At 44.0% G+C, this 22,164-nt stretch overlaps 1 protein-coding gene and 1 long non-coding RNA gene across 4 annotated transcripts in view; one reads left to right on the top strand and one right to left on the bottom strand.

Moving 5' to 3' along the window:
- LOC119162968 (STING ER exit protein) overlaps positions 1–22,164 on the top strand; it is a 169,168-nt gene that overhangs the window by 132,338 nt on the left and 14,666 nt on the right. The gene's annotated exons all lie outside the window — the stretch shown is intronic.
- On the bottom strand, positions 636–1,810 carry LOC119162969 (uncharacterized). The gene is made up of 2 exons (XR_005108609.2): positions 1,509–1,810; positions 636–769 (listed from the first exon to the last, which is right to left on the bottom strand). It is a non-coding gene; the product is annotated as an uncharacterized LOC119162969 (long non-coding RNA).

The raw sequence follows: 22,164 nt of genomic DNA, 5'->3' as shown, positions 1-22,164 counted from the left end.
AGTTGTAACGGCTTGCATGAATGCGTTGCTTTTTATGTGATGTCGCTCCAGCTGCTTTGCTTCTTCAGCTTCGACTGAACTCGCTGATTTCAGCTTGTGCTTTGAACTGTTTTTTACTGGCACCATTGTATCTAAGGGCATGATAACTATTCAACCATACACAAGCTAGAGTGCCATCTCTTTAGTAGTCTCCTGCAGTGCAGTATTGTAAGCGAATTTGATGTATGGGAGTATCTTGACCCACGTACAGTGCTCGAAGTCAGTGTAAATGGACAACATATCCCTTGCAAAAATCACCTATAGAAAAACCAATAGCCTATCGGATTATTGAATATATTGGTCTATTGGTATCCATGGGTTTATAGGTGGCATTGTGGTCTATTAGACCTCTATTTGTCTATTGGTGTATTTGTCTATTGGCACTCTATTAGCCTATTGTGTATTGGTCTATTGGCATATTGGTCCTGTATATGTCTATTGGCATTGTATTTGTCTATTAGTACTGTATTTGTATATCAAAAATCTATCGCAGCCTATCCTTAGCTGAGAACGTTTAGCTTTGGAATAAAAATATAGGGCATTTGAGGACTGCAACGTAGCAGTGCCTCTATAAAACAAAACAGATCCAATCAAAGTGAGGCCAGTATTATATTTTTAATTAGTAGAAGATAATTTCATCAAATCGGCAATCTTCTCCGAAACAAGCTTTCCAAGCATGCTGTTCTTCCTTGTCGAACATATGCCACTGCTCCACCTCTCCAGGTAGTGCCTGAAAAGAAAAACAGATAGAAAACACCAGGAAGAAGAAAGGAATATATTTTTTAAGTGCTACTCAAAAAAATGATGCATTAAAAAATGTATAATGAGCATGAGGGAAGTTCCGGCGAGCTCGCAGTAGGTAACAGCCTCACACAATAGGAACAAATATTTTGTCACATCTGTGCAGCGGATTTGATTATGCTTGTGTCCCAGAAACAAAACCTCAATCTTTTAAGTGGACCTTGGACACTTGTGGGCAAGGCGAAATGGCACTAGCACCCAAAACGATCCTTGCGTCTGAGCTTCAGGAGTCTCACTAAAAGCTTCACTGAATAAGCACCTCTCTAGTGCAACCATGTATGCGACAGAATGGGGTTCAGTGAGCGTGAATGCTAATTAATGATGGAAGAGCCGCATAGTATTTTTGTTGGCAATAAGATTAGCGTCTTCCTTATCCCCAAAGTTTATTATTATGATTGAACAAAGATATTACGTATTTTAGTCTTTTTGAATTACTACGAAAACAATGTGCTAATCAATAACGTGCACTTATGCTAGTGTCTGTATATGCTAACAGCCCACACAATGTTCAAAAGTGTTGTACCTTAGAGTGGAAAAACTACTGAACAAATAAAACGGCCAAACATATTTAACGGGGATGCACTTTGATGGCTGGCAAATAAACCAATTAGAAGGACCAGAAAAGCAACTTCTACTGATTTAACAAATATATAACACAGTTCTCTTACCTAACAGCCGCAGGGTATGCGCTCTGAAGAAATCACCTTGGTGGGCATCGTGTCGGCACCGGCACCATTCATTGCTGTTTAAGTCCGAGACGCTGCTTTTAGCACTGGAACTCCTTTGACGTTCATGAATAATTTAGCAGCGTCGTTGCGATTCTATATATGCCAATTTAACTTTGAAATACTTTTAAATCTATACAAACACTGAGCCCGACTACGCCACCTGCCACACTTGGCCGACAACAGCGGCGGCTGCGGCTGGCTGTAGTCGGCTTGCTCGCACGCTTGCTGGCCTGAGCACTCGTGCCATGGTGATGCCACAAAAAGAGTTTTTTTTTCTCACTTTTTATTGCAATATGTTTTTTCTTGTCAAATATACTGAGCTGCAAATACATTAAAAGATTATAAAAAGCATAGCAAACTGAAATGTTGGTGGCAGAAATAAAAAAAAATGTAATATATACAGCACCTTTTAGCGACATTATAGTCGTTTTTTTTATTTCTTCAATCCTGTATCGCACTGCGGCATCTTTCAAATGTTATACAATGATAGTGTATAGGTGTTCTGTGGTTATACCTTTCCCATTTTAATTTGTACTGAGGTCTGAATAAATAATTTCTATGTAATGCATCGGCAACATCAATTTCTCTTACTGCAGGGGGTTCGTAACGCAGGAGGCACAGGCACGAACTTGCGGGCCGCGGCAGCGAACATGAACATCGATGTTCATTTTTCCAACGCTCGAACGAGCTCGCCTACGTACTTACACAGGGGCGACAGAAAGATACACGAACCACGCCATTCGCATTTGTCTTCATCGTGCACTTAGCTTGGTCATGCTAGTCTCATTATTATGCATCATAAATGGCCTGTCTTTTTATTACCATGAAGGCTACAAGTGTAAGTAATGCAACCAGCGGAGCGGGAAGATGTACTGTTCGCATTTTTTTTTTTATTTGAAAGACCGTACTAGTTTACCGGCTGAAATAGACTATGTATACATTATGGGTATACACACTCAAGCAGACTGTGACAATTTCTACCACACATTTCGACTTCTGTTATTTTGTTAATAGTTGATTTTCCCAGCCCGTTTGCACTTTGAAGGAAAGCAGTACGCTGTTGCCTTTACGAACCTCGTGACCCCCTGCTTAAACTTACCTGGAGTGACGTTCTTTTTTTAACTCTATGAAAGGTTTCCCTTCTGTGAACACTTATTTTGTGGGCTTATGTAGCCTACAAGCATTATAATCATAATCTTGAGTGCAGAATGAAATTACTCAATTTCACTGGGTGTCAAATTATTTTGGTGATATTTATAAAAATTATGGGTGCAATATTTTTGGAATACACATGTATCTGTCACTTTCCTCATATATTGAACAAATCAAAAACTCCCTTTTAACTGAATTTTTCAATAAGTGAAATACATATGTGAATGTCTTCTTAATACCATGCATGTAACGTCAAAGTTACTTGATTCTAGTAGAAATTCACACCAGCTAAAAATTACAAATAGCTGCTGTTTATTGGTTCTATAGGTGACAAATACGTCTCACCTATTACAACCTATGAGCACCAATACGCACCAATAGCTGTCACCAATAGGTACCAATATATATTTATTGGTCTGATAGGGTACAAATAGCTGTTTTCTATAGAACTCTAATGGCGCCAATACGCATCTATTGGTTATATAAGTGACAAATAGCTACAGTCTATAGACACCTTATTGGTCTCATCAGTGGCAAATAGGTGCGATGAATTGGTTTTTATTTGTGCCAGGGGGGGGGGGGGAGACTAACAAGAGAGAAGGCAGGGAGGTTAACCAGGCACGTGCTTGGTTTGCTACCCTATGCAGGGAAATGGGAAAGGGGCATAAAGATGAGAGAGAGAGAGAGGAAAGAGAAGAGAAAGAGAAAAAAAAAAGAGGATTGTCAGTCAATGAGCTGGCGCGTATGCAGCGGTGGCACTACACAAAAGTTAAAGGTGGTCACGTAGGCCTGTAGTTCTCAAAAAGCACAAGGCAGCTTTGACTGCTTTTTGAGCCGACGAAAGGCGAGGACGTGGAAAGGCGTGTTCTAGTAGCATCTGCATAGAGAGTGGCCGATCGTCCAATTGTCGCAATGCGTCCGAAAGCTTCTGTTTTTCAGAGGCAAATCGAGGGCAATGGGCGCGAATAGATTTGTAATGAGACCAATGAAGTACCAATACAGCTCGTACAGAACCAATAAAGTTTTTATATAGGACCTATACATTTCTCTATTGGTATTTTTGCTAGGGATGTATCGGTAAGCATTCTGTTGAGTCACTTGGTCAGTTGTCAATTGGCACTGCCATCTCCCGCGTGTTAGAACATCTATCCAATGCTCAAGCAGAAAGTAAACCACCTGTCTTAAACAAGCATGACACAACATGGGGAGAGGGGGGATCGCTCGAGTAGCAATAATGAACTTGGATTTTAAGGGGGGTCGTGATCGCAGGTGCGCATCCTATCTCGGTGAGTATCAGTGTGGTTTCAACACGAACGGACTGTGTGAAAAGAGCAAATGCAATCGTTCAGGTCAAAGTCGAAGGTGCGCGATTCTGCCCATTGAAGGATAAGGGTGCGTCCACAAGCATCTTTATTATTTATTATTATTATTTATTTTTTATTTTCACCAAAACAGATACAATGGCGAAAAATGGGGAGACGGCAAAAAAGCTGCAGTTATTGCAGCTTGACTAAGCACCGTTCACCCTACGTCAGCAATGACAGGGTGAAAACGAAATACAATAAAATGGAAAAAAAAAACAAATAATCTACAAACAAATAATAAACAAACAAAAAACAAATCTAACTCGCCTCTCCCCCCTCCGCATTCGTGGAACAAAGTACGGGTTTAAAATAAGCGCGCGTCGGCACATTGTGACAAGCTGAGCGCCGAGCGCGGGCGGCTTTTTTTTTTTTTTTAGTTTTCATATATATAGGTATGTATACTTATACGGTGAATGAAGGCGGTGGTGGCAAAAACCCAGCCGAAACTGTCCATATACATAATTGAATAAAAAAAGCAAAGCTGAACGTCGTCGGGGACACACACACACACCATGCGCGCGCAGTGAAACTATGCACGCACGCACGGAGTCGAAAACGAAGAACGAACTACACAGACACAGAAATGGTTACTGCGGAAACTATTCGGTAGAGCACCTTTCATATGCAGCGCGGCCCCACATATGTGACAATAACTAAACCCGTGGGACTGCCGACGCGCAATTTAGGGGGGGGGGGCACACACGCGCATGCGACCGCGGCGGAGAGAAAGGGGGCAATGCCAGCTCGTAAGGTGCAGGCCCGCCTCACGTGGACGTGGCCCGCGTGGGAAAGCGGCGGAAGATGCATGCTCGTACCTAAATGCCGAAATGCGGAGCAAAATTCGAAGATTGCCCGTGGGAAAAATTTATTATACAGTAGAGCCCGCTTATAACGAACCTGAGCGTGACGTGGCATCCGTTCACTGTATCCCAAAGTTCGTAGTAAATGAAACACAGCTTCTAAATAAAGCTGCGTGTGAAAACACAAACTTTTTGTGCCCCCAAAAGTCCGTGATGCATGTGTTTCGAATAGCAGAAGCGATAAGGGCGGTCTCGAGTTCATTTAAAACGGCAGGGCGCTTGTTCGCTGAGGCCCATGGCATAAGCTGCATGAGGCACTGACTCCAAACTTTCGTCATTCTCGCAATCCGATTCCTCCAAATTGCTCTCACCACGTACTTCATTCACGATGCCCTGCCTGATACGTGATGCCCCGCCGCGGTGGTCTAGTGGCTAAGGTACTCGGCTGCTGACCCGCAGGGCGCGGGTTCGAATCCCGGCTGCGGCGGCTGCATTTCCGATGGAGGCGGAAATGTTGTAGGCCCCTGTGCTCAGATTTGGGTGCACGTTAAAGAACCCCAGGTGGTCTAAATTCCCGTAGCCCTCCACTACGGCGTCTCTCATAATCATATAGTGGTTTTGGGACGTTAAACCCCACATATCAATCAATCAATGCCTGATACGTGCACGGTTCCGCAGTGTCGGCATCATCATCCGCCGTAATTAAAATATCGCAACAGATGTCCCACTTGCTCTCCCAGGTCGGAGTCGACGACGCGCTGCCATAAATCGCCGCCGCAGTGGTCTTGTTCGGAAGCTTCAGGTTCGGCATCGGACCCGACGTCGACAAAGTCGGCCTCGCGAAAACAGTTTCGCGCACATGTAGCCGTCATCGTCGCCCACGAAATATTCACCATCTCCACAGCTGCATACTGGGACACCCGAAGCGGCAAGTTGGCTGCCAGGTGGTCAATAGCTATGAGCAAGCGCTCCGCAATACGGCACCTAACGCGTGGATTACGCTCAAGCCAAGCGGTCACACTTTCGACGTTTTGTTCAGCGGCAGTAAAAAGCGTGCTAGTCCTCCCGTCGGCCATCATGACCACACACGCACATTAAGAGCGAGCAAGATGCGCACACGCGACACACATGTCAGAATGCGTGGAACAGCTCTGGGCCCGTTTCCAATCAGAAAACGAAACTAACTTGAGCCAGCGTGGTGGGCATCGTGGAGCGGAGGAGACGGGCGAAGGGGTTGTGATCAAGAGAGGAGAGCTGACTTGCGAGAAAATGGCAAGGAGATTCAATAAAGAGAGGAGAGAATGTGGAGGGAGGGCGACCTTTAAAACCAAAATACACGGGAAGGAGGCAGGTTGGGTAGCTCGGCTTGCTTGAAAGGTCCTCGAAACTCGCACGTAGAAAAACTTGGAAAGAGTGCATAGCCGCCTGAATTGGTGCGCGCGGCAGAGTTCAAAGAATCAGCGGCCATGGTCAAAAATCGTATATTTTCACGGTCATGCGGATGTTGTTCGTTTTAAGCGCAAGTTCGTTTTAAGTGGGGCTATTATATGTGGGCTCGACTGTATCAAGGTTGTCTTCCGCAGTTTCTTTCTTACATAGAGGTCGCAATACATGTGCTCCTATGGAGCGACGGCGGGGAATAGAAAAACTTCGTTATATCCAGTACTTCGTTATATGGAGGTTCGTTATAAGCAGCTTTAACTGTATTATATACTCCAGCAATGCTACTAGCATAGCTGCTGGATAAAAAAATCCCCACCATATTCACAAAATGAATGATGTTAGAGGAGCTTGCTCAGAGGTGCTCAGGGCGTTTCTCAGCGTTACCATTTCTGTAGAAAGGCTTGTTAAAGGGACACTAAAGTCAACTATTAAGTTGACGTTGCTTGTTAAAATGGTGGCCCAGAAACCTCGTAGTGTTACTTTTGTGCCGAGGAAGGGCCTCTTGAAATAAAATCACGTTTTAGTGGTCCACATCAGGTTAGCGCACTTCAAATTACCCACATCAAGAAGCGGACCAACCGGTCTGTCTCACGTCACTGTTGCCGTGCACAGCGTTGTCCGGCTTTACTGCACTACTAGCAGCAGACCGAAAGCAGTGGAAGCCACAGCAGCAAAAACGACCGTGGATCAATTTTTCTCCATTGGCTCCGAGATTGCAGACGCTTTTGTTTCAACTGCGCCCTGCTAGATGGCATCACCTATCCCGTGTAACCCTGTGAAAGTCGGAATTTTTGAAACACTTGCGCGATTCGCCATAGTAATGTTCAGCGGTTCTTTTTTCCATGAATCAAACAAACAAACAAGCAGCATTTTATTGCGTCTTTGATGCACGGAAAGTTCTTTATTTAGTGCAGTTAGATTGATTACTAGTGAATAATTGTTGGCGGTCCGTCTGATGTCGTCGGGATCATTTTAAAAATGCCCCACTGGGGCACTTGTATTCTTGTGCATTTACCTTAATTTTTCAGTAAGTAGGGCAATATTGTTGATAATATTGTGGTTTTAGGTGTTGTCATACATTGAGATTTCACTCTGACGCAAATCGTTATATGACTTTAGTGTCTTTTGAACGAGTCGGCGCATGATATGTATGCTAAAGGCAGCGTTGTCAGACACGTTCCGCGGCCGGCACATCACAGTGTTGCCCTCGCCAATCGGCACGTTCTTCACCTGCCCCTTTATGCTATACTGGCCGTTTCCGTAAGTCAGAATAAAACTAAATGAAACAAAATACCTAATGCTCATAAATGGCACATGTGGAGCTATCAGGCATTCCTCAACAAGGTTGAGAGCAGGCAGGCGAGAGGGCTTAGGTGGTGTTAAATATTGTTGAATATTTAAGACAAGAAAGAAAAGAAATAACTGTGAGGAGAGCTCGTGCCATGCTCGTGATGAATTTGTTATCTCTCCGAGTCACTAAAACCTTTTTTTTTGCTCCGCTCTACCGGCGATGACGCCTTTATTCTACGTTTTATGGTGCCGAAACCCAAGACTCTGTGATCCAAGCGTCCCTATGAAAGGACTTCGCCCGCAACGAAAATGGAGCGCATCAAAGGCAAGCAAATGACTCTGCGAGCTTTACACATGTGTTTATGAAACGAAGGGCGGCAACTGATCGAATCCAACCAGTTCGCCTCAGTGGATTTTTGTGTGGTGCACGACAGGATAAAGGTATGCAGGCACTCATCTTAGAGCTGGAAGCACACCTAACTGACAACCAAGTCATAGAAAATTATGCCTCCATAGCAGAATATGAGGAAAACGCTGCTGAGTCACCACATGGAGGAGCTCAAGGCGTTCACATGCAGCATTCTCAACAGCGCGACAACCAACATCAAGAACGAACGTATCGCCACTGCAGGGAGCCATGTCCTTGGTGATCAGATGACACATGGGCTCGTTGGCTTTCGTCTCTCTACACTTGATTTGCTTGACTTCAACGAAAGCTCAACGCAGTGGCCACCTTTCTAGAACATGTTAAGGCACACGGTTCACAAAAACCCCAGTCTATCAAACGCTTCCAATATTTGAAAAGCCTAGTGACTGGAGAAGCATCAAAAGCCATCAACGGCATTCAAGCCACGGAGGAGTCCTACGAAGACGCCATTACTCTTCTATGAAACTAATTTAGAAATGAGATAATCGAACAATAGTACTTGGGAACCTGCAAATGCTCAAGCCGGTATAAAGTCCTCCAGCGATGTGGTTTCGTTGCACAACCTAATGGAAAACGTCAACATCAACATCAGAGGACTTAAGGCGCTTGGATGCCCAGAGCTTTTTTATGTTGCCAAGCTCGTCGAGGTCCTCGCAAAAGCGATCCCCGGAGATATCTTTTGTGCAGTATTTCAAGCAACAGAGCTGCCAGACGAACGTCGTGGCGCTTGCAACGTCGGAGACATAACTTGGTAGCTACTAAATTACGTGGGCATGGAGGTGGAGGTTCGTGAAAGAATTGTCTTTGTGGATGCCTGTAATCGTGGTGCCCGAAATCACTAACAAGGCTTCATGAGGCTCAACCTATGGCTTCTGCTTTGATCAGTCATGCGAGGACTAAAGAAGGTACCTGCTTTTTTTGCTTTTGTACAGCACAGACTACGAAGTCATGCACGTCCTACATTAGCTTGCATGAAATGAGGAACCGCCTAGCAAAAGCAGACAGGTGCTTCAAGTGCACCATCAAAGGACATTGGTATAAATATTGCCACCACCGTGTAACTTGTTATAAGTGCAACGGAAGGAATGCAACATGTGTATGCAACCCTAAATATGCTCAAAAAGAACACTCAAACGAAGCAAGGGTCCCTATTTTAGAATGTGAAAACAAATAAGTCATCATCACAACATAAAGAAAATGCAGTCCTACTACAAGCATTTCGTGCATGGTTGATAACTGAAAGTGATTCATGCTTTATCAGAGGTGCATTTGACATTAAAAGCCAATGGTCATTCATTAGAGAAGACATCTCTAAGAAGCTAGAATTACCCACAGTGTGCACCATCGATATGAATGTGACGGCATTTGGAGGAGCGAGCGGAGCACCGAAAAAACAACTGAAGATAGTCAGAGCGATGCTAATGAATATATTTTATCATTCAAATCTTGACGGCCATAGATGTTCTATTCATTTGTGAGCAGCTGATTGAAATTCCTGCAAGAAACATACTTTTTTTAGAGAAAAAAAGAAGTTTGTCGCTGATATGGTGCAGATCCCTGGACTAAAAACTGAAGACTGCAAATGCTTGCTTGTTAGTATGAACCAAATGTGAAAATTTTTGTTGTATAATGTTTTCCCTCATGAGCACCAGCAAGGCCTAATTTCCATGAACACTGAAACTGGGATGGGTGTTTCAAGGCCCAATACACTGTGAAGAACAGAATGATACAGGGGCTGTTACGCAAATCTGCATTCTTCGTACAAGCTGTGAAAACTCGGTCATGTCTCGCTCATTGCGACTATTCTCACATTCCGAGGTTGGTAGATGTAAAATAGTTACAAACGACAACAAGAACGATACACACTGACAATTCAACAAGTAAGTACTGCACAAAGATTGGCGATTTAAAGTCGCACTTCCTTCAGCGAATCTGATTTTGAATTTCACAAATGATCGAGCAGTTGGTGTTTGACAACTTAAGATTCGAGCACGGCACATTCCCAGAAAGTTCGACCTAAAACAACATGACAAGGTGATAATAGTGTACCGTACGGATGTGGCATAGGTGTTAGTCAATTTTGTTTGGGGGACGAAGACTCATTCATCGATGGCAAGTGTACTCCAACATATGAACGCTTACTGAGAATGCCAATCCCAGGTGCTGCGTAAAAGCCTTGGTGCTACTTCCGAACAATCGTCTGGTCACTGACCTCACAGTTATCCGAGCTCGCAAAATACTGCTTGATGGTGTTGGTGTAAGGTTAGCTGAAATTCGTGCTAGGTTGTGTGTGGTGAGAGCCAGCCAAGCTGGGAAACGTGCAAGTAAAAACTACCTGGTGTGTGCTCAGTTTCGAACAAAGGCAGCAAGTCCATCAGTCGTGTCTGGATGATCGTGTCGTAATTATTGGCGTTTGACAATAATAGATGTGGATTTTGCAGGGTTGTACAAGGCTATTATGGGGCAAAGAGATCATATGTAGTGATTTACTTTAGCAAATAATGCCATAGCTTGTAAAAAAGGGCTTAAAGAGCATTATATTGTATGCACCAATCACTAAGAAACCACGAGGGCATCAATGATTGCGTGATGCGTGATGGTTAAGATAACATAAATGCACAGCTGAACAGCTTCTTGAAGGAAGTTCTTGGGGGAAGAACAGCTTCTTGGGGGAACTGCAAATAAACAGTGAACTTTTAATGGGTTATATTGGAGTCTTCACCTCGGGCTGTGGAGTGTGTTAAATATTGTTTAATATTTAAGACAAGAAAGAAGAGAAAGAAGTGTGGGCATGAAAGGAGAGCTCATGCCTAGTGTGTGCCGAACGAGCGTTTGCCGGTCATGGACGCATTTGTTATCTTTCTAAGTCGTTAAAACTTTTGTTTTGCTCCACTCTACCAGCGACGACACCTTTATTCTATAGGAAGATACCTGTACCCGTGTGTATGTAACACTCATCAAAGGAACTTGTCTCACGCTGCAGTGCCTACGAAGTGAACGAAGTGTACATAGTCATGAGGAGGCAAGCACACGGGCCATTGAAAACTGGCATCTTGATTGGTGGCGTGTCATCTAGTGAGCATTGTTGGAATCACCAGAGAGGAAACCTTGAATGGCGACTGGTAAAGTGTGCATTGGCAACACTGGTAACACCGCCAAACAAGGCGCGAGCTTAAGAAGTTTGCCGAGAAAAGCACGAAGTTACGGCCTGCCCCGTCGAGCGACTTTCAGTGGAAGAGCGCGTGTCGGCGAGTAGTTGCAGTTATGACCGCTGCAGCGCAATAAGGCGGGTGGCGGAAAACAGGTGGCGGAAAACAGGTGGCGGAAAACAGGTGGCGGAAAACAGGTGGCGGCTGCTCCCTCGGGACTTCAGCCACTCCAAATTAGTTTGTGGTTGTCACGAGGTACGTAGGCAAGAGGGGCCCCTCCCAAAATTTGTCCAGTTGGCCGATTAGGCCGACTGGACCTTCGTTCTGAAAGCACGGCAACGCTTTTCGAGAAATTCACAGTCTAGCTTGTGAATCAACACCACAACAGAAATGAAATTGACTAGTACTGCTGACTGGGCGAGTTGGTGCATGATAAAGTGATATTGCTTGATATCATTTATGATATCACACTGCCATCTGTTTTTTACCCCTTCTTGACTGCATAGTATCTTTCCTTCACGCTCAAACTGAGCTGTGCTAGAGCAATATCATGTTACCACAACAGAAACACCACTCGCTCTTATGTCTGAGGCGTCAGCGAAACCATTGCCCGTACAGGAAAGAAAACATCCGAGTGACTCACAAGCCTACGACTATAAGCTTTCTACATATTGCCAAAAACTGTCCACCGAGGGAGACAGCCAAAGGCACTCTTTACACTGAGAGCTTGGAAAAGGTAACCTTAGTTCGGAATGCTATGGCTTCGACGAACCAATAACCTGTCCGACCCCACTTGTGTCTATGCGAAGCCCATGACCCTTTTTTCACTGTCTCTGTCTTCGGGCAGGTGTCCGTGTAGCGGGAACAGTAAACAGTATAAACAATTTGTACAGTTGAGACACTCATCTGCAGAATTAGTGTTTATGTGGCTCTCCAGTTATTCGTCTATTGCACGCCAATGAAAGCCTCATAGTTGCCATACTTGCTCATTACTTTGGCGAAAGTAAGAAGATGACCACCGTTGTTATTTACGTTGTTGTACGTGTAGTACTGCATTGTTCGCGTTTCTGTTTCCTTTAAAAAATAGCAACATTTTTTATTCTTCGTATGTGTGGTGGCTGAAACTTCTAGGGATATCTAATAATTGCTCTGGGGTGGGGTGCTCAACATCTACAAAAACTCGCCCGCAACATAATTTTACTCATTTACCGCAAGGTCTTGTGAGAAAAAGCGATGAAAGTAATGCATCGCTATCATGCATTATGGTAGACGAGCCACTCCGACATTTTGCGAGTTAATGCATCGCTCCTTGTTCTCAAGCTTTCATTCTGCCGTATATCGGCGCTCGTTGAATGCAGTTGATCATGTTGACACCGGTAAATGACGCAAGTTATCATAGCCTAAGTATGTGTTGGTTCAGCTTGACTGCCGTGCAAGGGCACTTCGCTCAAACGTTTTGTATTTATTATTTGCAGAAAGAGCAATGCGGCAATTGTTGACTTCAGAAAAAACAAGCAGTGATTAGATGTCGCATTTGTAATCAAAACAAATTTGATGTTCACCACAAGCTCCACCTCATACCTGATCCTTGTTACGTTGGTCTGCGCAAAGCTCCTATCATATTCATCTGCTGGAAGATTCAATCAACCTAGACAGCAGTGCTAATGCTTCGTTCTCCTTTGCAGTAGGAGGTGACCACATGTCTCCTCGGCGACCCTCTTCAAAACTTGTCACTGCTCCCACGGCGTCATTCATTGATACTTTTCAGCAGTCTTACTGACCGCACATCATCAAACACATTTCCTCTGGTCGAACGGACCACGCTATCTCTCTTGGACTTCACTAACTCATGCCTCCCTGACTAACCCTCCGTGCCTCTCTCGCCGCGCGCTTGGGCCCGGGCCGAGAAGCCAGGGGAGCTTCCGCATGATTCGTGTATGCATAGCACAGCAACAGCTTTAGGGAAAGGGCTACATCCTTCTCACAGATTCGTTTGTGGAATCAGACGGTGATGCTTCGATTTCTTCAGTTCTCCCGATTTCGAGCAGTGTTGCGGCTCAGGGGTTGGGGATCCCTTCGCTGCTTCTGGTTTGTTGGGACCGGGTCTGGCTGGTCTCAACTGGGTGCTGGCCCCCCATCACCGGACCCATGATTTGTAATCAGGAGATGTACTCTTGCAGGATAGATGGAAGTTTATTTACATTTCGTGAGTGTAGAGAAGAAGAAAAGAGGAAGTGAGTAACGTACTGCAGTCTTTGGCTTATAAAGCCAGCCGTCAGACAGCCCTGAGGCACACGGTGTCCGCAGCTCTGGCGAATCGGATGGCTCGATGACCCAGCAGTGAGGATGAGAGTCTGACAGGGTCAAAGGGGATGGAAGAGTGTCGTTGACCTATAAGGGTGCAGGCATATATCTGGAACGACTTTTCAATGGCTTTGTATACATGCATTGCTCGTCGCACTTCTTAAACATTTCAGCGACACCTCATCTGTCCAAGATATTCAACGGGCCTTTGGCATAATTAGTTAGGTGCTCATTTTCTTTCGGGTGTCACCCAAAAGGCTAGCAGTCCTGAAAAAACATCTTGAAGCATCTACAATGTGATTTGGCTGACTGTGCCGATACTGTGAAACAAGGTGGGTGGAACGTCATGATTAAGTTGTAATGTTTGGAGAAGTGATTTCGGAAATAGTTCGCTCACTTGAAGAGTTCATGGACACTTTCCGTGACAAAGCAACAGCGTCTATCACTCATCGCCTCCGTCAGCGAATCTGTTCACCCAACTTTCTTATATGCCTTGCTGTTAGTGAGACATTCCTAGGTCTCACACACCACTTGTCGGTGTACCTGCAGAGCGCATATATTGACATAAGCGTTGCCTTGGAGCAGGTTGACTTGATGCTGATTAAGCTGGAAGAGATAGGAACTAACGCAGAGGCTGAATTTTAAAAATTATCTTCTCAAAGTCAAGACAGTGGCAGAGTTCAGAGTGAAGTGCGAGATCCCACAAGTGGTAGGAACACAGAGATACCGGTCAAACTATGATTGTATCTTTGTGGAAGAGTACTACAGGTGAGCCTTTTTCATTCTGAACGTAGATGACCTGAAAGTTTCCCTGAAACAGCGCCTTGCAAACCATCGCAAAACAATGCAAAGTTTGCAATTTGTGTTGCCAAAGGATGCTTCCAAAGGCAGATTTGAATCTGTGCAGCTGGTCTTCGATTTTCACCTGAGAGATATGACAACCGCTAAAATTCTTACACGAAAAGGTGAATGGGAAATCTGGAAAACTAAATGGCAAGCCATGCAAGGGCACAAGTTTCTCCGCTTTGCATTGGACGCTTTACCTGAATGTTACAATACCCCCTTCCTGAACATTCACACACCCCAAGACATTAGTGATGCTCCCAGTCAGTACAGCTGCTGCAGAGCACAGTTTCTCGACACTGAAAAGAGTGAAAACGCATATTTGAGAAACCAGACGGCTGAGGAGTGGCTTGATGGTCCGGCAAGAATTTCCATTCACTAGATACAAATCAGTGTCGACGAAGTTATGACTGTGTTTATGAAGAAACCACGACGCATGAAAATTGAGGCCTGAACGCTTTCTTCGGCCTGGCTACATGTTCATTTTTTTCTTTTGCATTCACCTCTACTATGTGGTCATTGGCAATGCCATTCTTTAAAGTTGCTTGCTAAAATGTATGTTAACGTTCTACCTCTTTTGTATCTGGGAACCATCCGTGTTTTAGTTTTTTGTTGTCCAATAAAATTGTTTTCCCAAACGTGTGTGTTCTTTGTTTAAAAATTTCTGCCATAAAATGGCTCCCGTTCGTCTCACAGGCCTGTTGTTAAGACAGAGTGTGCGAAGTTTGGCAGAGAAAGCATGCGATATATATCTTTTTTTTGCCGCACACACGTAAGTGGACGACCGGTTTCCTTGCATTGTGCCCCCCTTCCCCTTTTTAATATTTGGTAGAAAATCATTCTTTCTGGTGCACGTGCACTAGCTTGTTTTATTGCAGTGTCAAAATTTGCTTTCTATCGCTTATTAACTCACCCCTTGTGCTTTGTTCTCATTTTCTTCTAATAATTGAGCACCTTCTATATTCCTGGGCAACTTTCTTTCTATTTGTCATAAAGAGACCTTCAAACAATCAGGCCTCCTCCCCCCCCCCCCCCCCCAAATCTTGGCTACGTGCCTGGTTTCGCAACAGTGACCCCACTAAGCTGTTCTGATCAGTCTTTTCTCAATCTCATCGATCAAATACGTTTGCGTTATCTGGTTAAAAGCCCCTATTTCTGTGTGTGCAGCCGAGCCCCTGGCATTTTTTTTCTGGGATCGGCTTCTTGTTTTGTGGCTAAAAAAATCCACAATTTGTGTAGCAACATTATATGGCACTGAAGGTGTGAAAAAGTGGTTCTATTTAACAGATTGTAATGGATCTTTTGTTATTGTAGAATATTTTGATTTCCGTGACATTTCTTCAACACTTTTGCGTTTTCTCAGCCAGAATGCTTGACAAATATTTTATCTTAAACAAGTGACTTGCTCATATTATTTATACTCAGAAAGTGTATGAAAAAACAATTTTAATTTTTTTCATGCTATATCTTATAGATGGTAGTGTGCTGAAAATTAATTCAGCTTCGGATGCGTAGGGGATGGTCGCTAGGGGGCCACGTAGTGCGGACGCGCGTCGCATCGGCTTCGCGGATTTTCTACGGTTTTTGTCATATACTTGCCTGCTATTCTGTTGAAATATTTCCAAGTGACTGTGAAAGTGTTGCGAACTCTCCCGATACCAGCTTTAGGCAGGTGAGCCCGTAATTCGGCTGCTTCGACAAGATTTTTCGTACCGCCACGCTGGCCCGACAAGCTAGTAGACAGGCACGGTAGGCCTGACACGTCGGCGTCGCAAACCAGTGCTACCCATACGCTGTGATGGCGTCTGAAATAGACGTCGTGCAAGTCCATGGAGAGGAGCTATCACCGACAGAGTTCGGGAAAGAGCAAAGATGGTGTGAAATGAAGTATGAAACCAAGAAATCAGCTTGAGACGTCGACCCAGCGACGGACCAACAAGCAACACCAGCAAGTTCCAAGGCCGCGTTCATGCAGAGAGCGACGCAGCATGTGCGGAAAATCAGCAGGGCGAGCGGAATGCCCGACCTGCTGACGGATGCCTACAAAATCATCGTACAACCCCGGAACGGCTTTTACGTATCACAGTTCTAGAAGGACCACATCCACTGCTGCATACGCAATGTGGCAGGGGTGGGACGCGAAGAAGTCGAGGAGGACAGCATTTGTCTGAATGAGCGCCAAAACTTGATTGTGGTAAGCACGCCGTCAGAAGATCGCGCAAAACGGTACGGTGGCATTTGCAAGCTGTGTATCGGGGACCGCGAGTTTGAAGCAAATGCCTACAGAGCGGCGCCAAAGAACACATGCAAAGGCGTCATCAAGGGTATATTGACGAAAAGCCAGTGGACGTGGTGCGAAGTCTCGTGAACCACCGTAACCCGAACATCCTGCATGCCAAGCACATGGGAAACACGACGAACGTTATCATCCTATTCGAAAGTATACTACGTGCCTTGTTACGAGAACTACGGAAGAATGGTGCTAAGAATGGTGCGCGCCTCAGTGGGCAGTGGAACGGAGCGGCCGCCACCATGGTTTCATCCAACCACTTTTTGCTTTTCGTACAGGTTGGTCCCTCCCAAGATTATAGCGCTAAGCGATCTAGCAACTATTGTCTGCTGCTCCTTCCATGCCCACATGTGTTGCTTGATATAGTTGCAGAGTGTTTTGTCGTTATAAAGGAACTTCTTTTTTGCGGGGATATTGAACAGAATCCTGGTCCGAATAGTGAAGTATTAGCCGCCATCAGCAAACTAACCGCACACTTGGATGAGCGTCATGACAACTTGCAGAAGACTATTAACGAAGTTAAAGAAAACCAGTTGCTACTTGATTCCAAAGTAACAGATTTAACCACCCGACTAACTGTACTTGAACAGAAGGTTATTTCCCTCGAGAGCGTTCCAGACAATGCACAGATGCAAGGTCTTGTAACGCCTGCCGTGCGACACGAAAGTGTCGCTCTCAGTTCACGGCTTGATGACTTCGAGGATCGCTCTCGTAGGGAGAACCTAATTTTTTATGGAATATTGGATTCTGCTTCAGAAACCTGGGCTGAGTAGGAGCTAAAAATTCGTTAAATCCTGTCTGCATCCCTTAAACTGGAACTTCCTAATGAAGCCATCTCCCGTGCACACAGGCTTGGAACATATGTACAGAACAAATGTCGACCTGTTATTGTTCGCTTCAGTTCGTTCAAAACAAGAGAAAGTGTCTTTACTAAGAAATGGATGCTTCGCAGCACCCCTGTGTCAGTTAGCGAAGATTTCTGCGAGGCCACGTGCCACATCCAGAAAAAGCTTTTAAATTTCGCGAAAAGCACTGGGCAGCCATATTACTTGAAGTATAACAAGATACTAATCAACAAGAAAGCCTACGTTTATTGTCTGGTCACCGATCGTGTAACTGAGGCAGGACCTATTTATGATAACCCCGTCCACGTTGCTCCCGAAGTAAGCAATGCAGAATGCGCAGGGGCCAGCACTCCTCCTTCACATCGATAGCTAGATAAGCATTTTCGAGCTCACGAATTTTCTTTTTTGCTATGTAATTCTCGAAGTGTTACTAACAAGCATGATGCCCTATCTGCGCTAATAGATACATGTCTAGCTGATGTCGTCGTAGTAACTGAAACTTGGCTGTCCGCGGAAATTGAAAATAACGAAATATTTAACTGTTCAAAAAAGTTTAAATTCTACCGCTGTGACCGGGGTACGAGGTGCGGGGGCGGCGTATTGATTGCCATTAGCGACGAGAGTAGCTCGTTCAGCGTGCCTGTTGTTTCACCGCTTCAAATTGTTGTCGCGTGTGTACGCATTAACCACAAAGATATCGTTGTTTGTGGCTGCTACCGGCCTCCTAACCTTACTACCGGTTTCGCAAATGAATTACACGATGTACTAAATAAGTTGCAAGTAAGGTTTCCGGCTGCGCCTATGTTTCTCCTAGGTGACTTTAACTTTCCTAATGTTTCGTGGTCTCCCCCTTTCCCAATAATTTTATCAACTTCTGCTGACAGTGCTGCCTTTCTTGATGTGTGTTCAGACTTTAACCTTACCCAGCTGGTTAACGCTCCAACCCGCATTTCCTTGTCCACCTCCTCAGTTCTAGACTTGGTGCTGACCACGCATCCCGACCTAAATAAATCCCTATCAGTTATTCCGGGCGTAAGTGACCATCTAGCTATTCATTTTAATATGACTAAAACAACTAAAAGAAATGATAGCTCAAAAGTTTTTAGGGACTACAAAAGAGCCGACTATGTGTCAATTAATAATGAGCTTCAGCTTTTCCTAAACGATTACCTTTCGCAATTTCTGGAAAGGTCCGTGCAACAAAACTGGAATTTGTTTAAGCAGAAGGTAGCAGAACTTACCAATCGTTTTATTCGACTCCGCAGAATTAGGCAAAACGCAAAGTCCCCTTGGTTCACGCTTACACTAAAACGACTACTGAATAAAAAGAAACGAATTTTTCGAAGGGCAAAGCTAACTAACAATGCGGAAAGGTGGTCCGCTTATCATCACGCAGCTGACGAGTACACTCACGCATTATCCGTTGCAAAAGAAAATTATTATCAACAAACGCTTCCCTCCCTGCTTGCAACTAACCTACTGAAATTTTGGCAGATGATTAGGGGAAATGAAAAAAAGGCGATAGAATTAATCCATAATGTTAACAGCCGTGTACCAAAAGAAGAGTGTAGTGTCATTTTAAGCTCTGTGTTTTCATTGTGCTTTGTTAAACCTACAGCACTTTCCTTTCCCGATACCCCCACCCACAACTTTGTTCCCATGAAACCCCTTTTATTTGACTGTGTCGGCATACAAAAATTGATAGAAAACATGAAATTAGCCAGTGCTCCAGGTGAAGACGGTATCTGTGCAAAGTTTTTGCATAATACCTCTGTTTACTCATTTGTCATTTTATGTAAGCTTTTCACACAGTCTTTGGAATGTCATTGCCTCCCGGGCGACTGGAAAGCGGGAAAGGTGGTTCCTCTTCACAAATCAGGTGACGTTCATAACCCCCGCAATTACAGGCCCATATCGTTAACAAGTATACCGTGTAAGCTCATGGAACACGTCATCTACTCCCACATAATCACTTTTTTAGAAAACAACTCGTTCCTTAGTGATCACCAGCATGGATTCTGGAAACAGTACTCGTGTGAGACCCAACTTCTCTGCTTTACTAATGACCTTTTTCTTGCCATTGACGCTTCCTCCCTTGTTGACTGTATTTTTCTCGACTTTGCTAAAGCTTTTGACAATGTATGCCATAAACTGCTACTGCTAAAACTAAGCAAACTTAATCTTGATGCTAACATATTAAAATGGATTGAATGCTTTCTAATAGACCGCTCCCAATTTGTAACTGCGAATGAATCCAACTCCCCCCTCTCACCCGTAACCTCTGGCGTCCCCCAAGGATCCGTTCTTGGCCCACTACTCTTCCTGATTTACATTAACGATTTGCCACATAACATCTCTTCTTCTATTAAACTTTTCGCCGATGATTGTGTTATTTACCGCGAAATTAAAACCCCTTCTAACCACCTTGCCCTTTAGTGTGACTTAGACAATGTTTCATCTTGGTGCGATACTTGGCTAATGAACCTTAATGTTACTACATGCAAGGTAATGAGAGTTTCACGTCAAACATGTAATATTTCTACTTACTACGTACTTAATAATTCTCCCCTTACTAAAGTTAGCTCTTGCAAGTACCTTGGCGTTACAATTTCTGACAACCTTTCCTGGCAGTCTCACATTGACCTGGTGTAAGCTAAACAAATTACAGTTCAATCCTCAAAAAACCCAATTCATTCTCTTTTCATCACATCAGCGATCGCTAGTAACGGATCCCTCAATTAGTATCCCAAATCATTTGATCCACGCTAGTAATGATTGTGTTTACTTGGGCGTCAAACTAGATAGAAACTTAAAATTCCACTCTCATATTTTAGATGTCAAGAAAAAGCTGTCTTATGGTATACGCATCCTCATTCGGTCTCGCGCTTTTTTTTCACGTTCCATTCTCTTGTCACTATACTACGCATTTATTCATTCTCACATCAACTACTGTATAACTACCTGGGGCACTACCTACAACACTCACCTCGCACCGTTACAGACTGTTCAAAACAAAGCAATTAAAATAGTCACTTCTAGTTCACATTACACCGATTCAAAACAACTATTCTACAGTTACAACATCCTTACAGTGCGCGATATGGTTAAGTATAATCTTGTCATATGTTTATCCAAGCATATCAATGAGCTATTTCCCATTTCCATCATCCCATCCTCCTCACTTCTCAATACCAACAACACTAGATTTGCTTACCACAAAAACTTCATCTTACCGAAAGCCCGGACTAACTATGGCAAACAAACCGCTCATTTTAGCTCACTTTCCTTATGGAATTCACTTCCATCCATCTTAAAAGTAATGAATCCTCACTCGTTTGTAAAAGAATTAAAAAAGCTCTTTGTCAACCAATACAACACGTAGCACTTCATTCTCATAGCCCCTAAAGCATGCTCTCACACATGTATGTATGTGTGTATATATATATGTGTATATGTATGTGTGTATATATGTATGTGTGTATATATGTGTGTATATATTTATATATATATTTTTTCTTTTTTCTCTTTACATCTCGTGTTTACATGGTTTCTTTATATTATGAAATGTGCTTGATCACCCATATCATTATGATTATTGAAATTTTGCCCTTCCTGTCGAAGCTATGTTTTATTTGTCTTTATGTTCATCATGCACAGGAGGTCCCAATTCAGTCTCCGACTACGGGACCTCCTTCTGTATACTGTCTGTAATGACTTTACTTCACAGTAACAATAAAATCTGATTCTGATTCTGATTCTGATTAAAAACAATGCTAACCGCACACTTGGTTATTTACGCCGTAACTTCTCCCTTGCCCCGATGCAACTGAAACTTCTGCTCTATAAAACATTAGTCCGACCAAAGCTAGAATATTCATCATCTGTATGGGATCCCCACGTAAACATTCATATCAGTAGCATCGAAGCAATTCAAAATCGCGCCGCTCGTTTCGTTTTGTCGAACTATTCCCGTACAGCAAGCGTAACCCATATGAAGTCAACCTTAAATCTACCTAGCCTATCATTTCGCCGCAAAATCTCGCGCTTGTGCCTCTTCCACAAGTTGTACCATACCATGCACTCACTGAATAACTCGCTTTTTTTGCCGCCATCCTACATTTCATCCTGCAGCGATCACCACTTCAAAGTTGGAATTACAAGCAGCCGTACAAACCTCCATTTTAATTCATTCGTGCCCAAAACAAGCACGGACTGGAATCACCTTCCCGCTTCCATCGCATCCATCACTGACCCGGCCAACTTCAAGAGTACCATAAACGCATACCCTTTTTAAACATGCTCCATTTGTTTGTGCAGATTGTTACTTGTTTTTCCACCACTCCTCTCTGTAACGCCTTGTGCATTGAGAGAAAAAAAATGAAATTAAATGAAAAGGTGCACTCTGTAAAAAAAAAACATTTCCACGTGTTCTACGAGTGTGGTCATCTGGGACATAGGGCCGACCTGTGCCCCCAACTCAAACGACAAGAAGTGCCGTGTGTGTGGATGCGGCAACCCACCCAACAATCATCGTTGCGAGCCCGTATGCCTGCTGTGCGGAAAGGATCGCCTCTCCAAAGACTGCAAGTGCAAAGCCAAGTACAAAACACCCTACCTTGTCAAGCGACTACAATGGGAACGCAAAGTGAGGAGGATGAGGCCATCTATAGCAGCAGCAGCACCGTCAAC

This window comes from Rhipicephalus microplus, unplaced genomic scaffold (assembly GCF_043290135.1).
Source record: "Rhipicephalus microplus isolate Deutch F79 unplaced genomic scaffold, USDA_Rmic scaffold_34, whole genome shotgun sequence".
Taxonomy (NCBI): Eukaryota; Metazoa; Arthropoda; class Arachnida; order Ixodida; family Ixodidae; genus Rhipicephalus; species Rhipicephalus microplus.
This window is presented reverse-complemented; position numbering and strand designations above follow the sequence as displayed.